The 27,500-nt window shown below is 38.2% G+C and overlaps 1 protein-coding gene and 1 long non-coding RNA gene across 27 annotated transcripts in view; one reads left to right on the top strand and one right to left on the bottom strand.

The window, feature by feature from the left end:
- LOC147033690 (NACHT, LRR and PYD domains-containing protein 12-like) overlaps positions 1 to 27,500 on the bottom strand; it is a 1,146,930-nt gene that overhangs the window by 735,187 nt on the left and 384,243 nt on the right. The window lies entirely within an intron of this gene.
- On the top strand, positions 6,119 to 7,669 carry LOC147033694 (uncharacterized). The gene is made up of 3 exons (XR_015055605.1): positions 6,119 to 6,462; positions 6,744 to 6,801; positions 7,097 to 7,669. It is a non-coding gene; the product is annotated as an uncharacterized LOC147033694 (long non-coding RNA).

Genomic DNA, 27,500 nt, shown 5'->3' with positions numbered 1-27,500 from the left:
AAAAAGTTCGGATTCAAAAAATATTTTCCCAAGAAGAAATAATGCAAAATGAATTAATCCGTTAGTGGACCCAAAGAAAATCCACTTTCAAGACACTTTAAACTGAAATTCCCCATGTTTAAGGTAAAATAGGATGAGTAAATGACCTTCGGTGGCGGTGTATTGTATGTAAACTGGTACAATCGCCACATCCAAAGGCCCACACAGGCTCGAGCTCCGGCCTGGGTTTCGATCGCTCGCGCACTCTGCGAGAGCGCTGCCCCCAGGGCAACTCAAACATGATGCCCCCAGAATCACAATCACTCATCAAACGCATCGGGCTGACGTAATCATGGCTATTAAAAATTACAACCGGTTTTGCTGTGAAATTCAATCCTTGCCCGACAGTCCATCACACCAAGTGATCGGATTGCTTTTTTTGTTATTAATTAAAACACAAGATGATTTAAAAAAAAAATGAAGGTGAAAACACGAGGTAAGGCCTGTCACATTTGGCTCGGCGCCCAGAGGGTCAACAAAATGTATGGACACGCGCAATTATAATTGCTTATAATTATAAAGCGGCCGCAGTATTTCCACGGTCACACAATGTAGCAGTCACACATGTTTTTATTTTTCGGGTAGCCACACGGCGTGTTTATAAATTGTGGAGACCGAAAACGTGGGGGTGCCGAAATTTTTTGGGGGTTGGGAAAATTCATTTTTCATTAAGAAGAGCTTACGGCAGCCGCACGGAAAACGCAAGCCCACCGTACGCCCTACGTACGGTCGACGTGGAACACATCTACGTCATAGCTTGGCTTTGGCGAATTGCTACGGCAAGCGTAGAAATGAAAAAAGTTATAACTCCGCAGTTATAATTCCACGGCGCCCCTACGGCCTGTAAAATATAGCCAAACAGTGTAGGGCCACCCTAAGGCCACCTCAGTTTCTCTGCGGCCGCCGCACGTTTCTGTCAATTCAGAGGGCGTACGGCCGCCGTATCCTCGCCATAGAGCAAATGTGACTGAGTACTTCCACCGACGAACTGAATGAACAAAGCGCGAAGATGCGGGTCGAACAGGTGGGGGAGACACGTGAACAAACATGAACGCTACGTTTTGTTCGGTTTTTTAAAATGTATTGGATTTTTAGAGCCAAACTTTCTCGAAAAAATTGTTCGGATTCCAATTTGTTCAAACAGCTTGGCCGTTCGGATTCTGTGGGACCACGGTATATTATAGTTATAGTATATTCAGTTATATATACCTGTATATTTCTATTTCAGTAAAAAAAGGACTGGTATATATACCTACTCGTTACCGTCCGTCTGGCCGCACGTTCGCCTTAGGCCCCCCTGCGGTTGCCTTGCCGGCACCTTGAGGTCTCCTTGCGTCTGCCTTGAAAATTATATTGCCGCCGCAGGGACTCCCTAAGGTCACCGTGGGACATCAAATCAAAGACCGTACGGCACCCCCACGTTTTCGGTCTCCACAATTTAGAAACACGCCGTGCGGCTACCCGAAAAATAAAAACATATGTGACTGCTACATTGTGTGACCGTGGAAATACTGCGGCCGCCGTAGAATTGCTCGTGGCCGCAGATTTTGGAGACCCCACGGCCGCAGTGCCAAATGTGACCTAGGCCTTAGACAAACTACAGATCCCAGAATTACAGATTCCCGTTTGGATTCCCGACCAGACTACAAACAATTGGGTTGGTACTTCCTCGGTAAGGCCTTACATCACAAGTACCCCATTCCTTACATGGCTTCGAAGCTGTTTCCCATCTGCTTTTTGACAGAGTTTAGGTTCATGGAGGAGCTAAACAAGAAAGGGCAGCAAGTTCACAAACTTATGAGGGGCATGAGGGGGATGGATATACACAAGGAGGAATAACACAAAACCACAAACCAGTGGTCCGGAGAGGAACAGAATTGGAAACAATGAGCGTGTGCAGAATATACCATGGATGTGCATGAGTGAGAACATGAGATCATGACGTGCAATGTATTTGAAATCATCAAGCAAGGGGAATGGGGTTCACAGGATGGCGTAGGCCCGAGAGGTTGGCATGTTGTCATTCTGGAGTTTCACAGGCAGGATGATTAATCAGTGTGTGTGCCATCTCTCGGATGGACGTTAAACTCGACGCCCCATCTACCAGTATTAGTTAGTGGAAGTTGAAGACACCACGGTGTCCCTTGTGAAGAGTAGGACCGTGATCGCCAACACCCTGAACAAATTTTAAATCCCTGTCCTAACCCGAGTTAAACGTCTGGCCTCGCCGACCGGTTCATGAAAGACCTGGGCCAAGATTTCCCCAGCCAACCCCACAAGAGCATTGGAATATTTGTGACCATTAAAGAAGTAAAATATAAAGAAGAAGAAAAAAAAGAAGAAGAAGAAGAAGGCAGGAAAATGAGAGAATGAACCCAGGGAGACGGTTCCTCATTCAAGAGAGCAAGATGATAAATTAATTGTTTCATCCCCTCCTCCCTCTTTTTCTCTGTTCATTCATTCCTTTTATGTTTGTCCCATTGTTAGCTCAACCTCACTCCTGTAAATAAATAAAAGGTAGTGAGGGATTGAAATACTCCACCCCATATATTTTCGTTTTGGTCACCAATGAACACAGTAGTTTCACCAAAACAGTTCATGACAGGTGAATCAAAGTGAGGTTTGTTTCGATAATCATGGGTTGGGGTCAAGTCTGCCAGTCTTGTAACCTGTGCCTTCGCCCTCCAACACTAACTCTCGAGGCACTTCTGCTGGTGCTTGCGTACTCTTCATCAGCCTTGGAGAATGCAGTTCCTTTTGTCTGGTTTGCCTTGTTGGTCTTCACACTTATACCTGCAGATGTGATCGTCAAGGTGAGCAATTATCAGTTTCATAATGCAATGCCCTATCTATAACAAGACAGGATGCTACAAAAAAAAGTTTGTATCTGCTGGTCCCAAACTGCCATCAACTCTGATGAACGAGGATTCAAAACAACATTTGGAAGCAAGTCTTGATCATTGGCTATCCTGTGTGAAATCCTTGCTTTTGAATGGAGAAGTGACTTTGAGAAAGGCATCAGTTTGTACCTGTCTGAATTGTATTTTTCAGTCTTTTGTCTGTGCTTGACAATGATCAGTCCCGTTACTTGGATTGTTTCCTTGATAAGCTCGCATGTCAGCACCCAAAAGTTCACATCACTGCTCATAGTTGGCCAGATTATGCATTTGACACTGAAGGTGAGGTGAGTATGCCTGGTGTTGACTTATTGGTTAGCGTGACGGGCTTGGAATCTTCATGTCCTGGGTTAAAATCCTGCTCAGCTGTTGAATTAATATCAGGTGGGGTTAACTCGACCTGTCATCCTTCCAAGGTCAGGAAAATGAGTGCCAGCATGCAGGTATCCTGTGTCGGAGTGACGACCCGTCCAGGTTTGTGCCCAATAGCCAAGGAGACTGCTTAGGCAGCACCAACGCTATGCACAGAGTATGGTCCCCAATGGATGTATGGATGGTCAGGTCAGGTATGGGAGCATGCGCAGGAGCAGCACATCGCTGCATCCACTTTCTGCCGGTACTCCAGAGGCCTGCGTCTGGCCATCCCACAGGCAGATGCCTGGCCCATCTCCATCTCCTTCATATGCCGATCAGCCTGCTGCAACCACGATCAATGGTCAGCTCATTGATCTCCTCCACACACAAGGCCCCATCGCTGAGAGAATCTGTTGAGCAGGATCAGTGTCAGCAAAACAAGCCCCATGTCCAGTCGCAGCTGATGCTCATGGACTACACAGGTAACAAAACTAATGAGGCTCTCTCAGCAACTGCTTGTTGGACACAAAGTCCGACCAGCGATAGCCAATAATTTGCCGAAGAGACCTGGTACGGAAGGAGTTAAATCGGTATCCCAGATCCCTGGTCAGAGTCCAAGTCTCACATCCATCGAGCAAGACTGGAAGCACCAAGGACCTGAAGACTCGGACTTTTGTCCTTCTGAACAGGTACCGACAGTGCCATACCCCATGATCCAGTGAATCCATGACTCCCCAGTTCTGACCCAGACGTCTATCGACCTCTGTCTCACAACATGCGGAGACATGAATATCACTGCCAAGGTAAGTGAATCTCTCTGTGACCTCAACATCCTCACCGCAAACAGGAACAGACAAGACAGTCAAATCCAAGATGTCATTGAAAGCCTGGATCTGAGTTTTGATCCAGGAAACCAATAATCCCAGCAGTTCCGACTCCTCAATCAGCACCATGAGGGCCCCCAAAAGTATATCAAGAGTTTCTGTAAAGATGACTGCATCGTCTGTGAAATCAAGGTCAGAGATTTTGAAATTCCCAAACAATGCACTGCATCTTGATGTCTCTGACATCCTCCCCAGAATCCAGTCCACACAATCGCTGAAAAGTGTGGGGGCCAGTTCACACACCTGATGGACTCCAATAACAACTGGAAATCAGTCAGAGATGGTATCACCACACCTCACAGCTATCTCAGTCCTTCAGGTCAAATATCTTCCTCTTCATTGTGTTACATTTGCTTTGGTTGCAGTGGGGTGCTTTGGCCATTTGTCAGGCGATTCTGAAAGAAAGTGAGATTAATGGCTCCCTCCACAGTCCAACTGTAACCCGGACAGTGTGTTTGCCTCAGGTGAGGTCATCGGCGAGATTGTGTTGCCTGTCCATATAGTGCAATTTGCTGATGGCCATTCGGCTCAATTTCCATGACATGACTACCCACAAAGTCTTGTAGCAGCAAGAGTCTGATTGGAGCAAGGCCAGTAGGGATGAGTCACTGGACAGTGAGTGACATTGGAGTGAGGAGGGGTGGGCTCTTTCTAAATCAGATGGCTGAATTAAGGTCTAACAAGGGCTGTAAAGAGCTCTTGTCTTGGTATGCAGAGTTGATGCTTCAATTCTCCATGGATTGGCCCAGAAAACTGACTTCAACATCCTGGTCTGAGTCTGTCAAACAAAGGTATGCAACTGCACCACAGTTGCTCTTGGATGCATCACAGAAGACACGTAGCTCCCCCTCGTCAGCTGTAGAGTTGACAATAAGATATGTGGAACAACGAGGAATGGTACCTAAAGAGAACAATCAATCCTTTTCCCATGCCTGCTTAATATCAGTGTCTAATTGGAGCATCCAAACCTTGCTTCTCTCTCCATAGGTCCTGTATGATGAGCTATGCCCTACCTGTTATAGGAGACAGGTACCCGAGGGGGTCGTATTTAGTGGTTAATGTTCTGTGGAGGTGCTGTATTGTCAGTTGGATCGTAGTAGGGTGAGTATACTGATTCTGGCTCACTTTTCCCTATGTAAGTGAATGGGGGATTTTCAGCAATTCATATTTTTCCCCTTAAAAATAAACCCCCTTTTTAGCCCAAGGTATATTTATTTGTCTCCCCTTTTAACCTTGGGGCACTCGATTAAAATAACCAATGCAACAAGATAAAGATTTGTTCAAGTAGTAAAGTAGTAATGTGATTTGTTAAAGGTGATTCTGAAGAAATATCTGAAACATGTAAGCCTAGGGGCACTCTTTTTCAAATAACCAATGCATATTGTTTAGCTCACTCATTGAACCTATAAACATTTGTTCATTCTCAAATTCCTTCAACAGTTTAATTTTCTTTGCACAATAATCCCCATCTAAAATATTTAAAAATAAAACATTTGAATCTTTATATTTTTCAAGATACCCCTTTTGTGTCATGATGAAATGATAAACTTCTCTCATTGATCTCATCTGACCACCCCCTGGGTTGCACATCATTTTTTGCATAAACCACGCCATAAAAAAAGTTTTGTTTCAAATGTTTTCAGTTCATACCGTGAAAATGAGGAAGTGTTTTGCAACACAGTCATGCTGTGAAAAAAAATAGGAACTATTCTGTGAGAGACAAGGCCTCGTGTTTATATTTTAAATCAGAACACTAACAGGCTTTTAAACACAAGTTTAATCAAAATCTTTTAAGGGCATTTTAATTATGTTTTGAAAATGATTCATACTATTTGAGAATGTATCGTCCAATTATTTTCCAAGCTGTCTCACCCGAAGCGTCATTTCCTGTGGCCACACCCGATGATTAGGCAATTTCCTCATGGTTGCCTTATAAGTGATTCGCCAGACAAAGTTTCTGCCAGACGGGATTTTCATTTTTACAACTGAGACATGAACAATCTTTCTTCCGACGAACAAAACAGCTCAACACAAAGTTGGTGAGCTTGTGTATGGGTTCCTCTTTTAACGATGAAGCAAATGATTATAAATTAAATTGTGATAATTCTGATATATTTTTTTTCCTGGCAGGCCCTTGGAAGAAGAGCAGTTTACATGTCACGATGAGGTGCATGAAATTAATGCTCTTATTGAAGACATCAATGATTTAGAAGAGAATTGAAAAACATTTTTAATGACTGGTACGAAGTCTTATCACGGCCTCTGATCTCGAATGAATTAAACCAACGGTGAGACACGCGTGTGTGTGTGTGTGTGTGTGTGTGTGTGTGTGTGTGTGTGTGTGTGTGTGTGTGTGTGTGTGTGTGTGTGTGTGTGTGTGTGTGTGTGTGTGTGTGTGTGTGTGTGTGTGTGCGTGTCTCTCTGTCCCTGTCTGTTTGTCTCCCTCTATCTCTCCCTGACTGTCTCTTTGTATCTCTCTCTCCGTTTGTCTCTCTGTCTGTCTTTCTACCTACATCTCTCTGCCTGTCTCTCCATCTATACCCTTGACTCATTATTATTTTTTTTTCAGCTCGATCACACAACATAAGCTGTTGAAGCAATCTGGTGCAACATATGATTTTCTGGAGGTAAATGTTTCTGAATTATTATTTAGTTATTTGTTTATTTATTCTTTTATTAATATCACTCTCTCTTTGGAATGTCACCTTATGTTGGTTGCATCATTAGTTTGGACACGGTTATGCCAGTACACTGGAATTCATTTTATTGGCCTCGGAAGGATGACAGGCTGAGTCGGCCTCCTGGTGTGTTAATTCAGTGGTCAACGAGGCTTGAACTTAGAACCAACACCAGGCTTATTAATATTACCATGTTATTATCTTTATAAAACGTAATTATTATCCACTTTTTGTTTCAAAACAGAATATGGTGTCTGAGTTTCGAAATCACAAGACATCTGAAGAAGATTGCTGGGAAAGATTATACATTCTCGCAAATGAATATTTAATATTTTCAATTTTGATTAATTATATTTGTTTTGTTTACAATTACTTGATTTTGAATTACAAAAAAAGAATCAAGACATGAAGAGGAGAGGGAGGGAGGGGGGGCGTAGGTGCGCTCCCCCAACGACCCATCACCCCCTCATCCCACCCCCTCCCCTCCCCGTATGTGTGTGGGGAAGGGTGGGGGTGGGATGAGGGAGGTGGTGGGTCAAAGGTGGGGGTGCACGGGGGGATGAGGGGGTGGGGCTTGTGTGGGAGGTGCTTGTGTGGGAGGAGCTTGTGTGGGTGTGGTTTATGTGGGGGGGGCTTCGGTGGGGCTTATGTGGGCAGGGTTTATGTGGGTGGGGCTTGTGTGGGAGGGGTTTATGTGGGTGGGGGCTTCGGTGGGGTTTGTGTGGGTGGGGCTTTTGTGGGTAGGGTTTATGTGGGAGGGGTTTATGTGGATGAGGGTTATGTGGATGAGGTTTGTGTGGATAAATGGATGGGTGGAGAGATGGGTGGATGGGTGGATGGGTGGAGCTTGTGTGGATGGGTGGAGAATTTTTTAATTAAATAAACATGCTGTGTGTGGGGAACGAATTAACGAATTAACTTATCACTAATTATGTGAATATGATGAATGTGGGTGGAGCTTGCGTGGGGTTTGTGTGTGTGGAGCTTGTGTGGGGTGGGGGTTTTTGTGTGGAGCTTGTGGGGGGTTTGTGTGTGGTGGGGTTTGTGTGGGGTTTGTGTGGAGGTTTGTGTGGGGTTTGTGTGGAGGTTTGTGTGGAGGTTTATGTGGGTGGGGTTTGTGTGGGCAGGGCTTATGCGGGTGGGGTTTGTGTGGGCAGGGTTTATGTGGGTGGAGCTTGTGTCTGGAGTTTGTGTTGGGTTTGTGTGGGGTGGGGTTTGTGTGGAGCTTGTGTGGGGTGGGCTTTGTGTGGAGCTTGTGTGGGGTGGGGTTTATGTGGGTGGGGTTTGTGTGGGCGGAGTCAAAAAGAGGCGGAGTCTAAAAAATTTCAATTTATCTTTGTCTTTTGTAATTCCTGTGAATAAAATGAACCTAAAATCTCTTCCCCTTCTAAATCATATACCTTATCAGTCCAAGGAACCGTATCTATAACATCAACAATTTTAAAAAGCTCATTCATCCATCTCTTTGTATAACCTTTTTCAAAACGAGATTTCCACCTATATATTCTTACGATATCACCAACTTTGAACTTAGATTTTCTAACATTAATCTCTTTTTCATATTTTAATTTTGTAAATGTTTCTGACGGTTTCATATTTGTTGACGTGTGAATCGTGTCATTATACTTATCTACAATATCCTGAATAAAAGATGACCATTGTTGTGAACCGAGTTGTGTGAATTTTTTATATAGTCTCTCTTTTAAGGTACGATTAAAACGTTCAACAACAACGGCCTTCCCTTCATTAAAGGTACTGTATAATGTAATACTCTTATTTTTTAGAAAATTCATAAATGTCTTGTTATAAAACTCTCTACCCTCATCAGTCCACAATTTTTTTTAGGTTTTCTCTTACTTTTATTAAATATCTGTTGAAAGGCTAACATAAGAGTATTAGCTGTTTTGTTTTTTAAATGCACAACCCATTCGTATCTACTCCTCAAATCAATAACGGTTAAAGCATACTTGTACCCCTTATCATTATTGAGTTCAATCAAATCAGCGGACCAGATATAATCAACTTCCTTGGAATAAACTTTCCTTCTCTGAAACTTTGTGAATATTGGTTTATGTAATTCATCAGCGAATTGCTCTTCAGTCTTAATGACATCATTCGAGCCTATAAGTTTTTTGAATTTCCAAGTCCAAGTTTCAATTTAGCACTGATCATCTTCTTCACGATGAACCGATCAACTTTTTCTCTCAAGGTTGGATTTTGTATAAGAGACAAATTATACAACATTTCTCTATCGGCTTCATGCTTTTCTTCCAAAGTTGTGGTATTCCCATCATCAATATCGTGCCTCATGCAAACTTCATCAACCCTATTGATGGGTTTGCTCCATGGTTTAGGATTGTCTGCCTCATCTAATCTTTTATCCAAGTTTGTGCCTGGAGCACAGAAAGAATACCCTGGTAGATGTAATTCCCCCGGTATTCCAGTAGTTGTAAATTTACTTCCTGATAAAAACTTTTGTATATCTCCTCCGAGTTTGTGTTTGGAGATAATTGATTTTTTTTTTGAACCACACACCGAACATAAACCTTTTTGTATAACCCTGTTATTTTTACTTTTAAAATATGAGATATTTTTAGTATTAGTTTTCTTTTTACATTTGAGACAATAACTCATTTATTTATGAGAAAAATTCCGACAGAGTGCAAAAACCTTTTTAGTTTCCAACATGCACATTTGAATCTTAATTTTTAAAACATAAAGAATCATTAGAAATGCCTTCACTCTCTCCTCCATTTATTCAAGGATAAATAAAAAAAAACTTTAATTAACATCAATATCCTCTCCATGAAAACGATGTCAACGGTCTTGTCGAAAATACTGCTAATAGACTTGTCAATTCTTTGTTTTCCTCCTCGGTGGGTTGAGTTATTTTCTGTAATCCCACCAATCTTTTTTTAATCTCACTGGTTTCCATATTTTGATATTTATTCAGTCTCGCTCTTTCCTCCCTCTCCTCCCTCTCCTCCTTCTTCTCTCTCTCCTCCTTCTCTTTCTTCTCCCTTTCCTCTTTCTCTTTCTTCTACCTCTCCTTCTCTCTCTTCTCTCTCTTCAACTTCCTCGTCCCCTTCGATCCTTGAATCGCTTACACGCCATAGAATAGCATACATATATTCATCAGGATTTCTTTTTATTCCTGTATCCAAAATAATTTTTTTTGCAACAGAAAACCAATAAAATTTCTTTTGAATTTCCAAAAGAGCCTTACATTTTCTTAACTTTATAATTTTTTCATTATTTAACATTCTAATTAAATCTAAAGTTGTCGGTTTATCAACATCAGCATAATGCCAATCTTTTATTGAAAATACCTCACTCTTATGTTGTAGAACATATTTATTAAAATACTGAATACCCTTTTCTTGAAGGTATGCTTGGACACAGAAATGATAATTTTCTTGAAGCCTTCTTGCCGTCATTTATGTATGAGAAATATGTTAGAATAATATTATGACACGAAACACCTCCCCATCTTCCCATAGTTAAATCATTTTGTATTTCCCTACTTATTAGGGCTTCAAGCATGGCTGAAGCTCTCTTGAAATCGTTCGTATTATTATTATTATTAAAGGCGTTTTTATGTTCTACTGAACGATTTTGTGGCGGATCTGGAGGGAAAACTGTCAGATGAAATTCAACAAAACTTAACAGGAAAATTACTTACTACCTGAAGTTTATACTGTGAAACATTTGATGACGTCGGTCACGTGGTATGGCGGCCATATTGGATTTTATCCAAAACCTAAAAACATCTTCTTCTCCAGAAGGGATAATCTGACAGCCTCAATCTTTTGCACACATTTGCTAAGTTGTATGGGAATCTAAAGTTGTTAATTTGGTTGAAATCGTTATTTAATTTATATGATTTAAAATGATGCCGATTCGCCTCATTAAATATGCCAAATATGCAAATGAGAGTTGAAACAATTTAATGAAAGATTCTGATAGGCCTTGACGAGGGGACTCCAAATATGTTTACACTATGTCTGTATTTTACCACAGTGAGGCCCCAGAGCCCCCCAAAGTTGAAAATCACCCATTTTTGACATGTCGTAAAATGAAAACCAAAGAAGATAGACAAAAAGTGACCATAGATTCTGGAAGATATTTTAACGTTCTACAAGTTCGCTATTTACATTAATATGCAAATGTGGAGTTATTGCACTTTTTTGGGGACTTGAAAAAATTGTCCAGCCTCGATTTGTCCAATGTGACGTTTCTTTCTTTATCATGTATTGCTATGGGCTTTTCAATCCTTCATTGATATAACATGAGGGACCCCGTAGCTGGACCCCATTTCAGACTTGAACTAACTTTCTAACTCGGAAAACCCATATCATGTGGGTGATAGTGTTGAAATTTGTTAAAATGGAGGCACGCCTTGAAGCCCGGGATTACTGGTTTACCAGTTTTAATTATATATAATTCTGTTTTTTTCTGTTTTCATGATATAAACTAGGGAATAACCATTATTATATTTACCCTTATTAAATTCTTTTATTTGTTGTTTAATAATCGTGGCTCCACAAAACTCATTCTCCATACCAAGTGGATAATATTCTTCCTTACGAGACTGATTTAATTGCTCCAGGTCTTTTAGGTCAATTTTAAATGACCAATTCTACCCTAAATCATTCATATCATACCCCCATTGTTCTATTCTCATGCAAACAATACGCCCTTCTTTATAAAAATTTATTTTAATTCGAACTGTGAATTCTGTATGACCTGGAGATAAAATCAACACTTCTGTATCTTTGGAATACACGGCCGTTTTATTTTAGGATATGTATTGTGACAAATCGCTTCATCTCACCAAGTCATTCGCATCAGTCGGGCTTGGATAATTTTTTAATTTATAAGCATTTTTCATATTAATATTTTTGGTTATATTATATTTATGTCGTTCAGCCTGTGCCTTTGTGTAATAATTTGAAAAATCAATATCCAGTTCTTGGAATACACCAAAGATAGAACCATCTTTCCCAACATAAGTCATTTATATTAGATTAAAAATAATGTCATAAAAATTTTTATTTTTGTTGAGTTGAAATAACACATATAGACATAATTGACCACAGCACTTGGAATTTAATTCTTGGACTGGAAAGGTTTGATAAACACCATTCTGGAAGAATTTTATGACTTCAACAGGTGGTGGAAGACCGAAACTATCAAAATAATATTTATCTTGACAATTAAAAATACAAACCCAATGAGAACCGTTCCCATTATTATTTTCAAAGTTCATAATAATATTCTTTGTATGTTTAGGCATGTTTGTTAATTCATCTCTCATACAAATAACCACATTATGAATTTTTAATTTCTTACAATATTTGACAAGTTGTAAATTTGATGTTGTATTCTTTCCAAATTCTTTAAACCACTCATCAATGCTCATTTATTTATGAGAAAGATATAATCCATGACCTCTTTTAGTTAATTTTACACCTGCTTGTGTGATGGAAGAAAGCATATCTCCAACGAAGAATCTCGCTTTATCAGGCAGACCTTCAAGTTTTTCAGCAAAATCTACAATTACACCACTTCCACTTATTTCTTTCTCCAACTCTTTGTTTTGTCTTTCCAATTCTTTTTGAGCCCGGAGTTGAGCCTTCCTTTCGTTGGCAGTTTTCACCGCTGTTGAAATACCACCCGTCAATGCTCCAACCGCACTTAAACCAGCAAATGAAGGAATTAGAAATGGGAGAAATCCTCCACTCGTCTCTCTTATTGAATATTTTTTCAACAATAGTTTTGTCATTTTAATTTTAAGTGAGCCAGTATCATTCAAGATTTTAACGTGATCTCTTGTGAGCAAAACATCAATTCTTACTGCTCCTTTTCTCTGAATTGTATTAACGTTAATCGTTCAAGGCTTTTGATTTTGAACACAAGATGATAGTTCATGAAGATTGATTTGATTCACATATACCCCAGTTGGTACTTTGCCACTCATTTATTGAACAAAAAATTATGTGAGACTAATCATCACACCATTATCTGTATTAATCTGCAATTCCGTTTCTTCCAAAAGCAAACAATATGTATCAACTTCTTCACTCTCTCCTCTTTCAATGTACAGGGAAGTATCCACTCGATTAGACTTTATAGTTTCCTTTTGAGCACTCAGGTCAAACGCATAGATTGTATACAAACTTTTAAATGCTGTCATATCCAAAATAGGTTCTTTATTTCCATTACTTTCACACACCTTTTGTAAGACTTGTATGCTTCAGCAAAATCTTTTTTTTCCCAATTAATTTCCAATCTATTTTGTGGGTAAAATGTTCCATCTAGAGAAACACGAAGTTGTTTCACCTGAGCATTATCACTCAATGCATTATTCTTATCAGTCGCAGTATCACCATCTGACTTTTTAAAAATGATCCACAGATATCGCGGCTTTCCTTCCAGAACACCCAAATTCCACGTGTAAGTGGGTTGGTTGAGTTTAACGTGTTGAAATCTTCGTTTCAGATATGATACACCAAGTGGTTTATTTGAGTTAAGTCTTCTATTCAACATCTCTTCTGTTTTAAGATTAGGAGTAAATTCACCAATATACCAACTCATTTCATCAATTACAAATTTATTCTGATCACCAAAAGCACTAGCAACACCAAAAAGTAATCTATTTTCATGATCATTCCTTTGTAGTTGAAATCTAATTTTAAGACCATACAGACCTTTATCATGATCACAAAATCCAAATATACCTTTAAGAGGAACTGCCACAGTAAAACTATTACCTGCTTTTGTATCATCATTATACATTCCTTTCCTTTGATTATATCCAGGGTCTGTGTTTGTTCCCATTGACATATCAGGAATAAAACCTTCGACAGCCCCCTTTCCCATTCTATCACCGAATGAATATAGTGTAAATTTCATCATTTCAGATAAAGCAGAGACATAATCAACCGCTTCAACTTCTTGTGTACCAATGTACAAACGAACACTATCATACATTTTCCAGAAGAAATCATTTATGAGTGTCGCATTTGTGTTATTCCCAGCCTTAGTGAATGTAAATTTACACAACAAGAAACTTTCGGATAGATTCAAATAGGTTTGTTAATTTTCTATTTCAAAACTTTTTGTACCATTTGCATTCCAGTCTGTTCCAGTTATTGCATTTACCTTGAAGTAATCTTCTTTTTTACTGGAGTTTGAGATGATAATAGTATCATCCAAATCATAGATACGATTAATTGCTTCTATACTTGTATTTATTGAGGAAAAAAGATGTTAAAACTTTTGAAACCCTGATCCAAGTATTCAAATTATTTTCTGTCGTTCTTGGGGAGACAACTGAGTTTTGCCTTTCTTAATTTCTTTTATTGCTTGTAATTTATGAGATTCCTTTTAGGCATCTTTTATACTCTTTATAGCACCTGCTACATTTCCCAGAGCAGAAGCAGTTGAACCAATTAGGTCTTTATGTTTAAGAATAGTTGAACCGATACCCATTAGAGTATCAATTATCCCATCTCCTCTAAATTGATGTCCGACACCCCTTTGTCTCCTTGGTTTATAGTATCCTCTACCAAGATACATACCTTCGCCCTTGTAGTATGGGGAAAGGAACATCCCATCCCCTGTAATTATTTTATATTTTCCCAACTCGTGTTTCCTCACAATAACCATCGTATTTATTTATTGGAAAACTTCACGTAGGTGAATCTGATGGATATAACTTCTCCATTAAAAGAAATCATACGATTATCTTGGTCGGTTATCCTAAAATTTACTCGTGTATGGTTTTTCCTGACACAGGGAGATAAACCAAATTATTGGGTTCCATATTGAATTTGTAACCAATTGGGGTTGAGTATGTGCTGAATGAAAATATTGTATTTGTTTTTATTCCATCATATAAGCACCATCAATCAAATCACAGTGAATTAACACCGAATTTATTCCTGAGGATATTTCAATGACATTATCACTGTAAAACGTCCCATTAGTTTCAATCTTTTTTGAGGAGAAACCCAATAACTCTCGAAATGAATTATCAATTGTGAAATCAACCTTGTAGTTATTTTTAAGTTTAATCGTTGATTTTGAAGTATGTTTTTGAATGTCTATTACAATATTTTTTGGTTCATCACCCTGTTCTTTCATCAGACGAGAAATTTCGGAAGATATTTGAGAAATCTCATATGCTCCGGGTGAGACTGTTATCGTTTTGCATCCACTTCCAGGATGATAACTAAACTTGTCATTTTTTTCGGTTATATTAAATAAGGTATTATAAGTTTCCATGGACAATAAAGATGCCTCATATTCTTTTGTTGTGTCAAGTTGTAGTGCGTATGGGAATGAAGATGTGTGGTCGCTTGTTGTGAAATTGAAACTAAGGATTGTGCTTCTTATCTTATTTAATATGAGATAAAATGTCTTTATATTGATATTTATTTATTATTTTCATGTTCTTCAACTGGTCTAAAATGGCTGATGCTTCATTAAAACAATTGTTATTTCCAGCCTTCTTACTGTCTAACAACAATAACAGTCTATCAACTAATTGTGATGGGTCATTTGGAAGAAAACTAACATCTGAACCTACGATATTTAAAGCCTGAATAATGTGTTTCTCCTTCTCATTCTGCCTACTTTTACCAGAAATACTAACCCTATAATTTAGAGTGTTCAGCAGATCAATATATACTTTATCATCATAATTTTTCATATCCAATGGTTTATCAATATACTTTGATTCATCGCTCACAGTTGAACCTTATCTTCCATCTTTTGTGAGAAGAAACATTAATCTCGGAGTTAGTTTGACAGGAGGTTGAGCAGAACTCAAGAACCTTAATTCATCATGAAATCCTCTATTTCTCTTTGCCGCCGACTCCACCCTCTGCCGTACCATCTGTCATCCCTCAGACCGGCAAGCAGCAGCTTCTTCGCTCACTGCAGATCTGGATAAAATCACAAACTGGTCCAACACGTGGAACATGTCTTTCAATCCAGACAAATCTCACACTCTCACTATGTCTCTTCGAAAGGACCGTTTACAAACCCCCCCCCATCCACTTTCTCAACAATCCTCTGGAAGAAGTCTTTTCTTTCAAGCTTCTAGGTCTCACTATCTGCTATGACCTTTCCTGGGAAAGTCACATTTCCAACCTCGCCTCAAAAGCCAGTCGCCGACTGGGAATCCTCCGTCGTGCTAAGTCCTTCCTCGGCCCTCTTGAGCTCCTGACCACTTACAAAGCTTTTGTCCGTAGCCTGATGGAGTACTGCTCTCCCCTCTGGGCTGGTGCTCCTGCCTCCCACCTTTCTCGGCTTAACGCTGTCGAAACCAGGGCATTTAAGATCATCGGCATCTCCCGCAATGAAGCTGAGTCTTTGGGCCTCTCACTCAATCACCGCAGGTTGGTCGGTGGTCTTTCTGTCTTCTACCGACTCCTCTCCAGCCTTGCCCCCCTGCTCTCTCTGCGATTTGTCCCCACCACATTTCCACAGGGCGCTCAAGGTCCGCCAACAACCCCCTTCTGGTAAAACTACCAAAATCACGAATCACTGCTCATCTTCACTCTTTCATTCCTCTTTTTCCCGCCTTTGGAATAAACTTCCTCACTCTATTCTTTCCCATTCTTCCCTCCAGGCTTTCAAAACAGCTGTTCACCACCACCTCTTATCTTCCCCCATCCAAATCCTCGATCTTTTCTACCCCCGATAATCCACCCAAGCCCACTTCCTTCATTTCTCCTGCTTTCCTTCCTGAAAGTACCTGAAATGTCCATCTTCTCTTCGCCATGTTCCCCGTCCCATCCCCATCCCTCTCCCTTCCACAGTTCACCTAATGTGTCTGTTCCCCACTGTTTTGTCCCTTCCACTCCCGCCCCTCTTGTCTCATGCCTCCTTGCTGTGAGTTGTGTGTTTGCTCTCATAGGAGCCTCGACCAAGGTATACAAAAAAAAATATAAAAAAAATCAATACCTTTTCTTGAACAAGATGAAATATTGCTGGTTGTTCTGTTGGAATGAGTCCTGCTTTGGTCTATGAATCCGCTGAATATTCATTGTTTTGAAGAGCATTCACAATATAATCAGGGGGTCGATTCATCTCTTCCAGTTGTTGAAATAATCCTTCATCATCATATTCTAATTCTCCTATATGCTCTAATTCTTCCTCCGTCATTTGACTGAAATCTTTCAACATTTGGAGCTTTCGTGGAGTATATTTTATTGTGGGAACTGTGGAAACATCGATAATTTTTTCTTGGGAAGTTTTTAAAAGTGGTTTAAAAAATTTCTCTTGTTTTCCTTCAAATGCTTCTTCACCCATTAGTTTTTGTCTGCGTTTCTTCTTTATGTCTTCCTGTTGTTTTACAACTTTTGAAACCAACTCTTGATGTTCCCTAAATCTTCTTGCTCTTTCTTTCGCATCCATTTATTTATTGGAAAATATCATTTAATGTCTCATCTAGTTTCACAACAATATATTTATATTTTTCAGTCATGCGTTTCATGTAATCCTTTTTACTACATAATGTAGAACAATTGTCTCTCCAAAAATTGTTTATATCTATTTAATTTAACTTGAATAAAATAAAAGTATTGGCATTGTTTCTGATGGAACGACGAGGAAGTTGAAAGTACGATTGACTAAGATAAATACAATTACAAGAAGAATGTCTCCCTCTTGTGTAATAGCTGTCCATTACCGTTTGGTTTCTATCATGAACACAATCAGCAAAGATAACGAGGTTCTTTTTAGATTTATCCAAATCTTGGGGAGACGGTATATCATCCGTATTATCACGAAGAATACAAGTTATCGGTTTTGATTTCTTTTTACATCTCTGTGTATCACAAAATAGTTGTATTATATCTTCAATGTTATAATCATTTAGGTTTTTTTGAAGTTTAAATAAACCGATTATATCTTCTTTTTGAAGACCAGCATTAAAACCTTGTGAGAGTAGTGGATACTCTGGTTGAAAACTCGACTTTGTGAAAATTATTAAATTATCATAATCTAAAAAGTTGGGAGTAAGGAGCATCTTTAAAAGTAAGCTGTTTTTTCCACATCCACTTGAACCAACTATGAGGCATCTTAATGAATTTGGGAGATTTTTATGGTTGTTAAATTTTATCTTATTTTCCCAAATGGGTAAAAAATCATTCATTTATAAATTTGGAAAACAGGTTATTTAATATATTATTAGCTTTTTTTAGAAACTCTATATTTTATCCTAAGTTCAGGTTTAATTTCAAGATAATCCATTATTTTATTTATGCAATATCTTGTGTTGATATTTCCCTGAAAATCACATCCATGAATAATATATAACAACAATCCTTTGAACATTTCTCTAATACGTTCAGTTTCTTCCCTTGTACGGAAAGGTGTGTTATCACCCTCAAATTTTACATTCATTTCTCTAATCAATCTTGTAAAGTAATTCATTTTTGGTGTAAATCTAAAAGAATTATTTTCCTTTTTATATTTTTTATTCTCATTAATGAGAAGATAATCACAGAATATACATTGTTTATAGGCTTTTGACTCTGTGTTTAATCCCCATCTTTCACATGCAGGACAATTCTCAAATTTGTCATATGGAGAATCAGGGAATTCAAGAGTCTCAAAATCGAGTAAACGATTCATAGTTATAAAGTAAAACTTTACTTAAACTGAAATTCATCTTCGGAATCACCTATAAAACTACTTTCATAACTATCATTTGAAAACAAACTCTCGGTATCATAACTGTCGTTTGAGTGCAAACTCTCGGTATCATAATCACTCTCATAATCTTCAAAATCTTCAGTTGAATATTGACTCACATTTAATGAGTAGAAAAAAACATTACCATCGATATCTATATACTTTTTTTCATTACCAGATTCAACTGCTACTTTTTTATATTAAAGGTAATTTTAAAATGATCCTTAACTACAATTGAACGAAATGTCATTTCACCTGATATATTAACATCCTTAATTTCATCAGGATTTATATCTTTAGGGTTGTTGAAAAAAATACAAATTTCTCCTTGCATATTACAGATGGTCTTATCTTTTCTTTCTAAAGCTTCATCCATAAGGTTATCATTTTTTGATACTTTTTCTTGTTTCATTGCTTTTTCTAGTTTTGAATATATTGCCAGAAGGAGAGGAGAAACTTTTGTTAGAGATACCTTAATTGATGTTCTTCAAGATATACTAAAAGCCCTTCCAATGAAGGAAATTGAAGAACTCATATTATTCGCCATAATTGTTTTTATCCAATAGTTGTTATATTTATCTTTGTTCAATTTTACATCCTTGACATATTTCTCAGTATCTTTAACAAATGAAGAGATTGATTGAAACTTGTCTTTTGTGTCTTGAAACATTGTATTTATTACGTGAAAAAGTTGGAGGAAAAAATAGTTTGAAGCACAGATTCACCTATAAATTAAACAAAATTTTCATCAAGAAAATTTTAGTTTAAGCAAAGTTTTATTATATAAATATGGTGAATACAACGTACTGCGATGTTTGTAATCACGAATATAAATATTATAAAAAACACTTTCAAACCAACAAACACACATTCAATCTTTTCAAACAAATATCTCCTCTTGAGTTGCAAAGAAAACATTGTGATATCTGCTCAAAGGGTGTTTTGAAGAGTAGTTATGAGAATCACCTTCAATCACAAAAACACAAGAAAAATGAGTTTAAATTAAAGGGAGACTATTATATTGAAAACACTGATAGGGCATTTAAAGGGCATATAAAAATAAGGATTTTTCAATTTGGAGAACCCGGTCCATCATCAATAGCTGAATCAATTGAAATAGTGAAACCTGATGTTGAAAAAGTTATAAAAAGACATTAAAAGAAATGAAAACTTTAAAGTTTTATATGGGAGTGAAAATGAATATGAAAAGACAAGATGAAGAACAAAATCCTAATATGAGAACAGATCTTCATTTTATAACATCATTTCAAGATTTCTTGAATAGTGCGGTTTATGAAGAACTATCAAGATAAGAGGAGGATGTCGATAATACAGTGGTAGGAAGTGGATTTAATATTAAAAAATCATCTTTTTAGATATACACATTCTAAAATCAAACCCTCTTAAAGCTTCTTCTTTTATTGAATTACCAAAAGAAATAAAACTAAAGAAGGCAGTTGTTAATATTAAGAACAATGATAATAAATGTTTTCTCTGGTCTGTTCTTGCTCACTTCCATCCATCAAAATGTAATTCAGAAAGAGTAAAACAATATATTAAATATGAGAATACCTTGGACATTAAAGATTTTAAATTCCCAATGCTACTAACAGATATTCCTAAATTTGAGAAAAAGAATAATCTTTCCATTAATGTGTATGGATTAACAGATACAAACAAAGTTCAAATATTAAAAATTTCAAACAACAATAAAAATGAAGAAACACACATTGATCTTTTATATTTTAGTGTTGGAAAGAATTCACATTACACATACATCAATAATTTATCAAGATTAATCTCTTCTCAGGTATTCAGAACAGCAAACAAAATATATCCTTGAAAGCGATGTCTTAATTCATTTCATACAAAAGAACGATTACAACAACATTCAAAATATTGTAGTAATCAAAAATCAGCTGTAATTACAATGCCTAAACCTGGCGAAAAGATTTCTTTTGAAGATTATAATAAATCTATCATGCACCCATTTGTGATATACGCTGATTTTGAATGTATCCTTAAAAGGATAAATACTGCTTCTCCAAATCCAAAATAATCACATACAAATAAATATCAAAAACATATTCCTTGTGGTTTCTGTTATTATATCAAATCATCTGCTGGAGAAAAGTATAATAAACTTGAACATTATCGTGGAAAAAAAAGCTTCACAAGAGTTTGTAAAACGATGAGAAAAGGATTGTATAAGACTAACTAAATTAATGAAAGAAACAAATGGACCGATGGAATTAACCGAAGAAGAAAAATTAGAATTTCGAAAGAACAATATCTGTCATATTTGTGAGGAGTAAATTAAGGAGTCTAAAGTTAGGGATCATTGTCATCTTACTGGTAAATATAGAGGTCCCGCTCATTCCTGTTGTAATCTTAATTATAAATTACCTTCTTTTATTCCAGTCTTTCTTCACAACAGCGCCAACTATGATACACATCTATTTATAAATGAACTTTCAAAAACACCGGGGAATATTTCTGCCATAACAAACACAAGTCAAAAGTATATTTCATTTACAAAAATTGATATTCACAAAACCTTTCACTCGTATTAGGTTTCTAGATTCTTACAAGTTTATGGGAACACCACAAGCCAACCGAGCATCAAATCTAAGCTCCACGGGCTCTTTTCCAAATCTTAATTCATTCTTTCCAAAAGAGGAAATTCTAACTAAAGAGGAACTTCTGATTATAGATGAAATTCTGATTAAAGAGGGAATTCTAACTATAGAGGAAATTCAAACAAGGAATGAAATTCAAAGTAAAGCGAAAATTCTTAGAAGTTAGGGAATTTATCCTTATGATTATATGGATTCATTTATGAGATTTAAAGAAACACAACTTCCTTCAAAAGAAAGTTTCTATAATAACCTTTATGAAGAAGAGATAAGTGATAAGTAATATAAACACACACAAGAAATTTGGAAAATATTTAAGATAAAGAACCTTGGAGAATATCATGATTTGTATCTAAAAACAGATGTTTTATTGTTAGCTGATGTGTTTGAAGCTTTTAGATCACTCTGTCATAATAAAAATTGTTGTGGATTAGATGCTGCCCAGTATTTCACAGCTCCTGGTTTAGCTTGGAGTGCAATGTTGAAAATGACAAAACAAGATATAGATTTAATCAGTGATGTAGATATGCTTTTGATGATTGAGAAGTCTAAGAGAGGTGGAATATCACAAGTATGTTCAAAAAGATATGCTAAAGCAAATAATAAATATCTTCCAAATTATGAGAGTGAAAAAGATAGTAATTATTTGATGTATTTTGATGCTAATAATTTGTATGGATGGGCAATGTCTCAATCTCTGCTTTATGGTAAATTTGAGTGGGTGGAAGAAAAGGATTATGAAAAGTCTTTGATGAATATTGTTATTTCTTCTCAAGAGGAATTGAATGAGGAAGAAGAAGGTTATTATTTTGAAGTTGATTTGAGGTACCCGAGTGATCTTCATAATAAGCATAAAGACCTTCCTTTTGCATGTGAGAAAGAAACCCCAAAGAAAGAATGGTTAAGTGATTATCATAAAAGTATTAATATGAAAGGTAAATCAACAGAAAAGTTATTAACAACATTCTATGATAAAGAGGGATATGTTTTGCATCAAAGAAACTTGAGACAATATTTATCTGCTTGGTTGAGAGTAGCTAAAATTCCTACACACACACACAAGCATTTAAAGGCCATTTTCCCCGCTAAAGCAGCGGTTAGCCTTGCGGGCCCCATGACAATCTTCTCCACTTTACCCTGTTTTCTGCATCTCCCCTTCTTAATCCCCTTGCCCACATTTCCTCTTCCACCACATTTAGCCAAGTTTTTCTCGGTCTTCCCCATCCTCTACTTCCGACTACACTCATTTCAAACACTCCTCTCACCCAGTCACTTTCATCCTTCCTCAACACATGACCCAACCATCTCAACCTGTTTCTCTTCACAACCTCCATCACAGACTCTATTCCCATCATCTTCCGCAAGTCATCATTTGTCTTCCTCTCTCTCAACGATACTCCACACATCCACCGAACCATTCGCATTTCCACCCTTTCCAGCCTTTGTTGCTGCTCCATGTTCAGTACCCATGTCTCACTCCCATAAATCATCGTACTCCTCACACATGTAGCATACACCTTTCCCTTCAGCTTCAACGACACTCCCCTCTTTGTCAGCATGCCACTCAGTTCCCGAAACTTCTTCCATGCACATCTCACTCGAGCAACCGTCGAAGAGTCTGATCCACCTTCTCCATTCAGCATGTCTCCGAGATAGCAAAATGTTTTCACCCCTTCCAGCTTCACACCATCTCCAAGATCCAACTCAACAATTCCTTCATCTGCCGCTCCCTCAATGCACACCTTACACTTGAATGTAGCTGCCACACTGGTTAATGACCCTCTCACCCCACTACATTTTCGATGAACCCATTCAGCACACATTGTACACTGAATGGAGTTCACTCCGACACCCTTCCTGCACACAGCACACGGCCACTTCCCAGTCCTTTCCACCTCACCACATGCTTTACCACTTGCTATCACCTTCGTCTTTCCGATATTCACCTTAAAACCTTTTGCCTCCATACATTCCTTCCACTTGTTCATCTTCTCCTTCAGTCCATCCACACTCTGTGCAATCAACACCAGATCATCTGCATACAGCAGCTCCCACGGTAAAGCCTCCTTTACCCTCCGAGCCAGCACCTCCATCAGAACTACAAATAGAAGTGGACTTAGTACCGACCCCTGGTGCACTCCTACCCTCACCTCAAACTCACCACTGTTCCCATCCTTCGTCCTTACAGCTGTGCGTGCTCTCTCGTACATGGCCATCACTACTCTGATCAACCATTCCTCCACTCCTAACTTCCTCAATGCCCATGTCATAACTTCACGTGGAACCCTATCAAATGCTTTCTCCAGATCAACAAACCCAAAAAACAACTTCTTCCTCTTCTCCATGTACTTCTCCTGCAACTGCCTTACAATAAAAATTGCATCTGTCGTTCCTCTTCCTGGCATAAATCCAAACTGCATTTCGTCAATCTTTACCTTCTTCCTTATCCTCTTCTCCAACACCCTTTCCAATACCTTCATTCCATGCTCCAATAACTTTATTGCTCTATAGGAGCCACAGTCCAGAGGGTCACCTTTCCCCTTGTACAGAGGGACGAGGGTACTCAGTTCCCAATCCACTGGAATGTGACCTTCTTTCACCACCAGATTACAGATCTCTGTCATTCTCTTCACACCCCAACTTCCCGCTGCCTTCAACATATCTCCCACAACTCCCGTCGGCCCTCCTGCTTTTCTACTCTTCATTGCTCTTATAGCTTCCTCAACTTCCTTCTCAGTTATCTTCTCTGCTGGTCCTAAAACTGGTTTACTCTCGATGTTTCTATCCCATTCATTTTCTACATTCAACAGCCTTTCCATATATCTCTTCCATCTTCCTTTAATTCCATCTGAATCCACAACGATTTGTCCCACTTCATCCTTCAAGCAACTCAACCCCGTCACATCAAATCTCTCTCTCGCTATCTGCTTTGCAATCCTGAATACCGCTCTCTTACCCTCCTCCAAATCCAAGCGTTCTCCAAACATTTTCCTATGGGCCTCCTGCGCCTTTGCAATCTCTTTCTTTGCAGCCTTCTTGGCTTCCTTATAACTTTCATGTGCAGCCGCTTCTTCCACCGTATCCTTTGCCTTTTGCCATTCCTTGAACTTCTTCCTCTTCTCTTCAATCATCTTTCCAACTTCATCATCCCACCACCATGTTTCCGAGTGCCTCGGTGGTCCTTTTGTCCATCCACATACCTCACCAACGGCTCCCAATAGACTATCTTTCATTGACATCCAACCACTTTCAAGCTCAACCACATCATCTTCAACCATACTCAGCCTCTCTCTTAATGCTTCCTTCACTGTCGCCTCTTTCAACCTCCACACCTTCATCCTCGGTTGGTACTTCAGCGCCGAATTCTCCGCGCACATTTCACCCTTATATCGCAGACAACCAGGTGGTGCTGCGAAAGTCTCCTCCCCTGGGATCACCTTTGTGTCCCGAAGGTTTCCCCTATCTCGCCGACGCACCATCAGGTAGTCAATGGTTGTCGTCAACCCACCTGACGTGAATGTAATAAGCTTATTATTCGCTTTCTGGAATTGAGTATTACAGATCAACAAATCAGCTCCATCAGCAAACTCCAAGATCCTTTCACCTTCTCCATTTCTCACACCATATCCATAACCCCCATGGACTCCCTCAAAACCATCTGGACTCCTTCCCACATGTCCATTCAAGTCTCCTCCAACCACAACAACTTCTTCATCTTTCACATTTTCCATCAAGTTCTCCGTCGCACACCAGAACATGTTCTTCTCTTCATCGCTTCGACCGACCTGCAGGGCATATCCCGAGATGACGTTCACCAAGAGATTTCCGATCACGATTCTCACCATCATCAACCTTTCACTCACTCTAGTCACACTCACTACACTCTCTACAAAATCCTCAGAAAACATGACACCAACACCATGCATGCCTTCTGGGCACCCTTGCCACATAAACTTGTATTTCTGCCCCTGCCTTCCCTTCACCATTCTCACACCACTTCCCTTCCACCGTGTCTCCTGCACACAACATATGTCCACTCTTCTTCTGACCAATGTTTCAACCACTTCTCCAGATCTCCCTGTCATTGTCCCTACATTCCATGTACCAAACCTCAGAAACCGATCTCCACGTGGGGCATCAGACGATTGGTCATCATAAATGGAAATATTTCCTCCCTTGCTTCGATCGGGTTCACCACCTTGAGTTTTAACGAGAGGGGGTGAGGACCCCCACGGGGTACTTCGGGCTGTACCCTGCCCATCAGTTGTACTCATCATGGTTTCCTTTTGAGGCGATGTTTTTATGGCCGGATGCCCTTCCTGACGCCAACCCTTTTAGTCGCCTTTTACGACACGCAGGGATACGGTGTACCTATTCTGACCGGGGTACACACCGGGCAACATCTTGGAAATTTAGATTTGCAACATCTTGGAAAGAAGCTTCTAGATTGATAAATAAACCAAGTTTTGAGAGAGAAGAGGTTTTTTCAGAGAACTTTTCTGCTATTCATATGAAAAAGGAAAGTATTGTCATGGATAAACCAATTTATATTGGAACAGCAGTTCTTGATTTATCAAAGATATTGATGTACGATTATTTGTATAATGACTTAAAGAAAGAGTATGGTGAAAATGTTTCATTGTTGTATATGGACACTGATAGTTTTATTCTAGATATAAAAACTGATGATGTTTATAAAGATATGAAGAAAAATATTGGAGTATATGATACAAGTAATTTTAGAAAGAAGAGCGAGTTATTTTCAAAAAAGAATGAAAAGGTTATTGGTAAGTTTAAGGATGAGTTGGGTGGAAAAGTAATGAGTGAGTTTATTGGATTGAGAGCAAAGGCATATGCTTATAAGTATGGTGATCAGATTGATAAAAGGTTAAAGGGAATAAAGAAATATGTAATAAAGAAATCAACAACTTTTAGAAATTATTATAATTGTTTGATGAATAAGAAAGAAGAATATAGGAAAATGAATACAATAAGAAGTTATAAACATTAGATATATAGTGAAGAAGTAAATAAAAAGGCATTAGGAGCCTTTGATGATGAGATTTATTTTAGATAATGGAATCGATTGTGTTCCATTTGGATATTGTATGATAGAGTGAATATTTAATCATAGAGTATATAGAATAGATTGTGTTCCATTTGGATATTGTATGATAGAGTGAATAGAATAGATTGTGTTCCATATGACAACAAGTTTTAACGATGGGAAGATGGGTTCGGGTTTTTAAGGGCTACCGCCGCGTTTTTCACAACATATAAATGGTCGAACCAAGTATTAATCAAACTAAAGAGTGGAGAAAATCTCAGTCTTGGTATATAAATGGAAAACATAATGAATGTGATAAATATCAAATAAGTCTTATTGAAAAAATAACTAAAACAAAGGTAACTAAAACAAATAAGCGAATCAATTTAAAAACCAATAAGTTAGAGGATGTAAAGAAAATAATAAATATCCTTGAATGGACTGAAAACTTTGATGGTTATCAATTGAACAATGGAAAAATAATTTACTACAATCTCAAAATGATATGCAACTCACGGGGTGGTCAGATGAGATCAATGAGAGAAGTTTATCATTTCATTATGACACAAAAGGGGTATCTTGAAAAATATAAAGATTCAAATGTTTTATTTTTAAATATTTTAGATGGGGATTATTGTGCAAAGAAAATTAAACTATTGAAGGAATTTGAGAATGAACAAATGTTTATTGGTTCAATGAGTGAGCAAAACAATATGCATTGGTTATTTGAAAAAGAGTGTCCCTAGGCTTACATGTTTCAGATATTTCTTCAGAATCACCTTTAACAAATCACATTACTACTTTGCTACTTGAACAAATCTTTATCTTGTTGCATTGGTTATTTGAATAGAGTGCCCCAAGGTTAAAAGGGGAGACAAATAAATATACCTTGGGCGAATAGGGGGTTTATTTTTTAGGGAAAAAAATATGAATCGCTGAAAATCCCCCAATCACTAACATGGGGAAAAGTGAGCCAGAATCAGCATACTCACCCTACTGATCGTGAATGAACTCAATGGCTCACAATCTGTATCGAAGCACAGACTGAATCTTGCTGCAAATAACACCCGCCATTCGTAGGTTGTTGGTTTTAAGTCCTACTATAAATTCTGCTGGATGAATAAAAGGTAGGAACATCCCAAAACACATTGTAAGAGGAGCACAAAATGAACATAACTATTATGAGAGGTCGTGCTCGATCGATCGCAGCTGGAAAATACAAGGGTTCAAATGACATCTGAATAACTGTAATAAAG

The sequence above is a fragment of the Eptatretus burgeri genome, chromosome 2 (assembly GCF_056783735.1).
Source record: "Eptatretus burgeri isolate ZD-2024b chromosome 2, Ebu_testis_v1, whole genome shotgun sequence".
Lineage (NCBI taxonomy): Eukaryota > Metazoa > Chordata > Myxini > Myxiniformes > Myxinidae > Eptatretus > Eptatretus burgeri.
The sequence above is the reverse complement of the archived record's forward strand: the minus strand, read 5'-3'. Positions and strand labels throughout refer to the sequence as shown.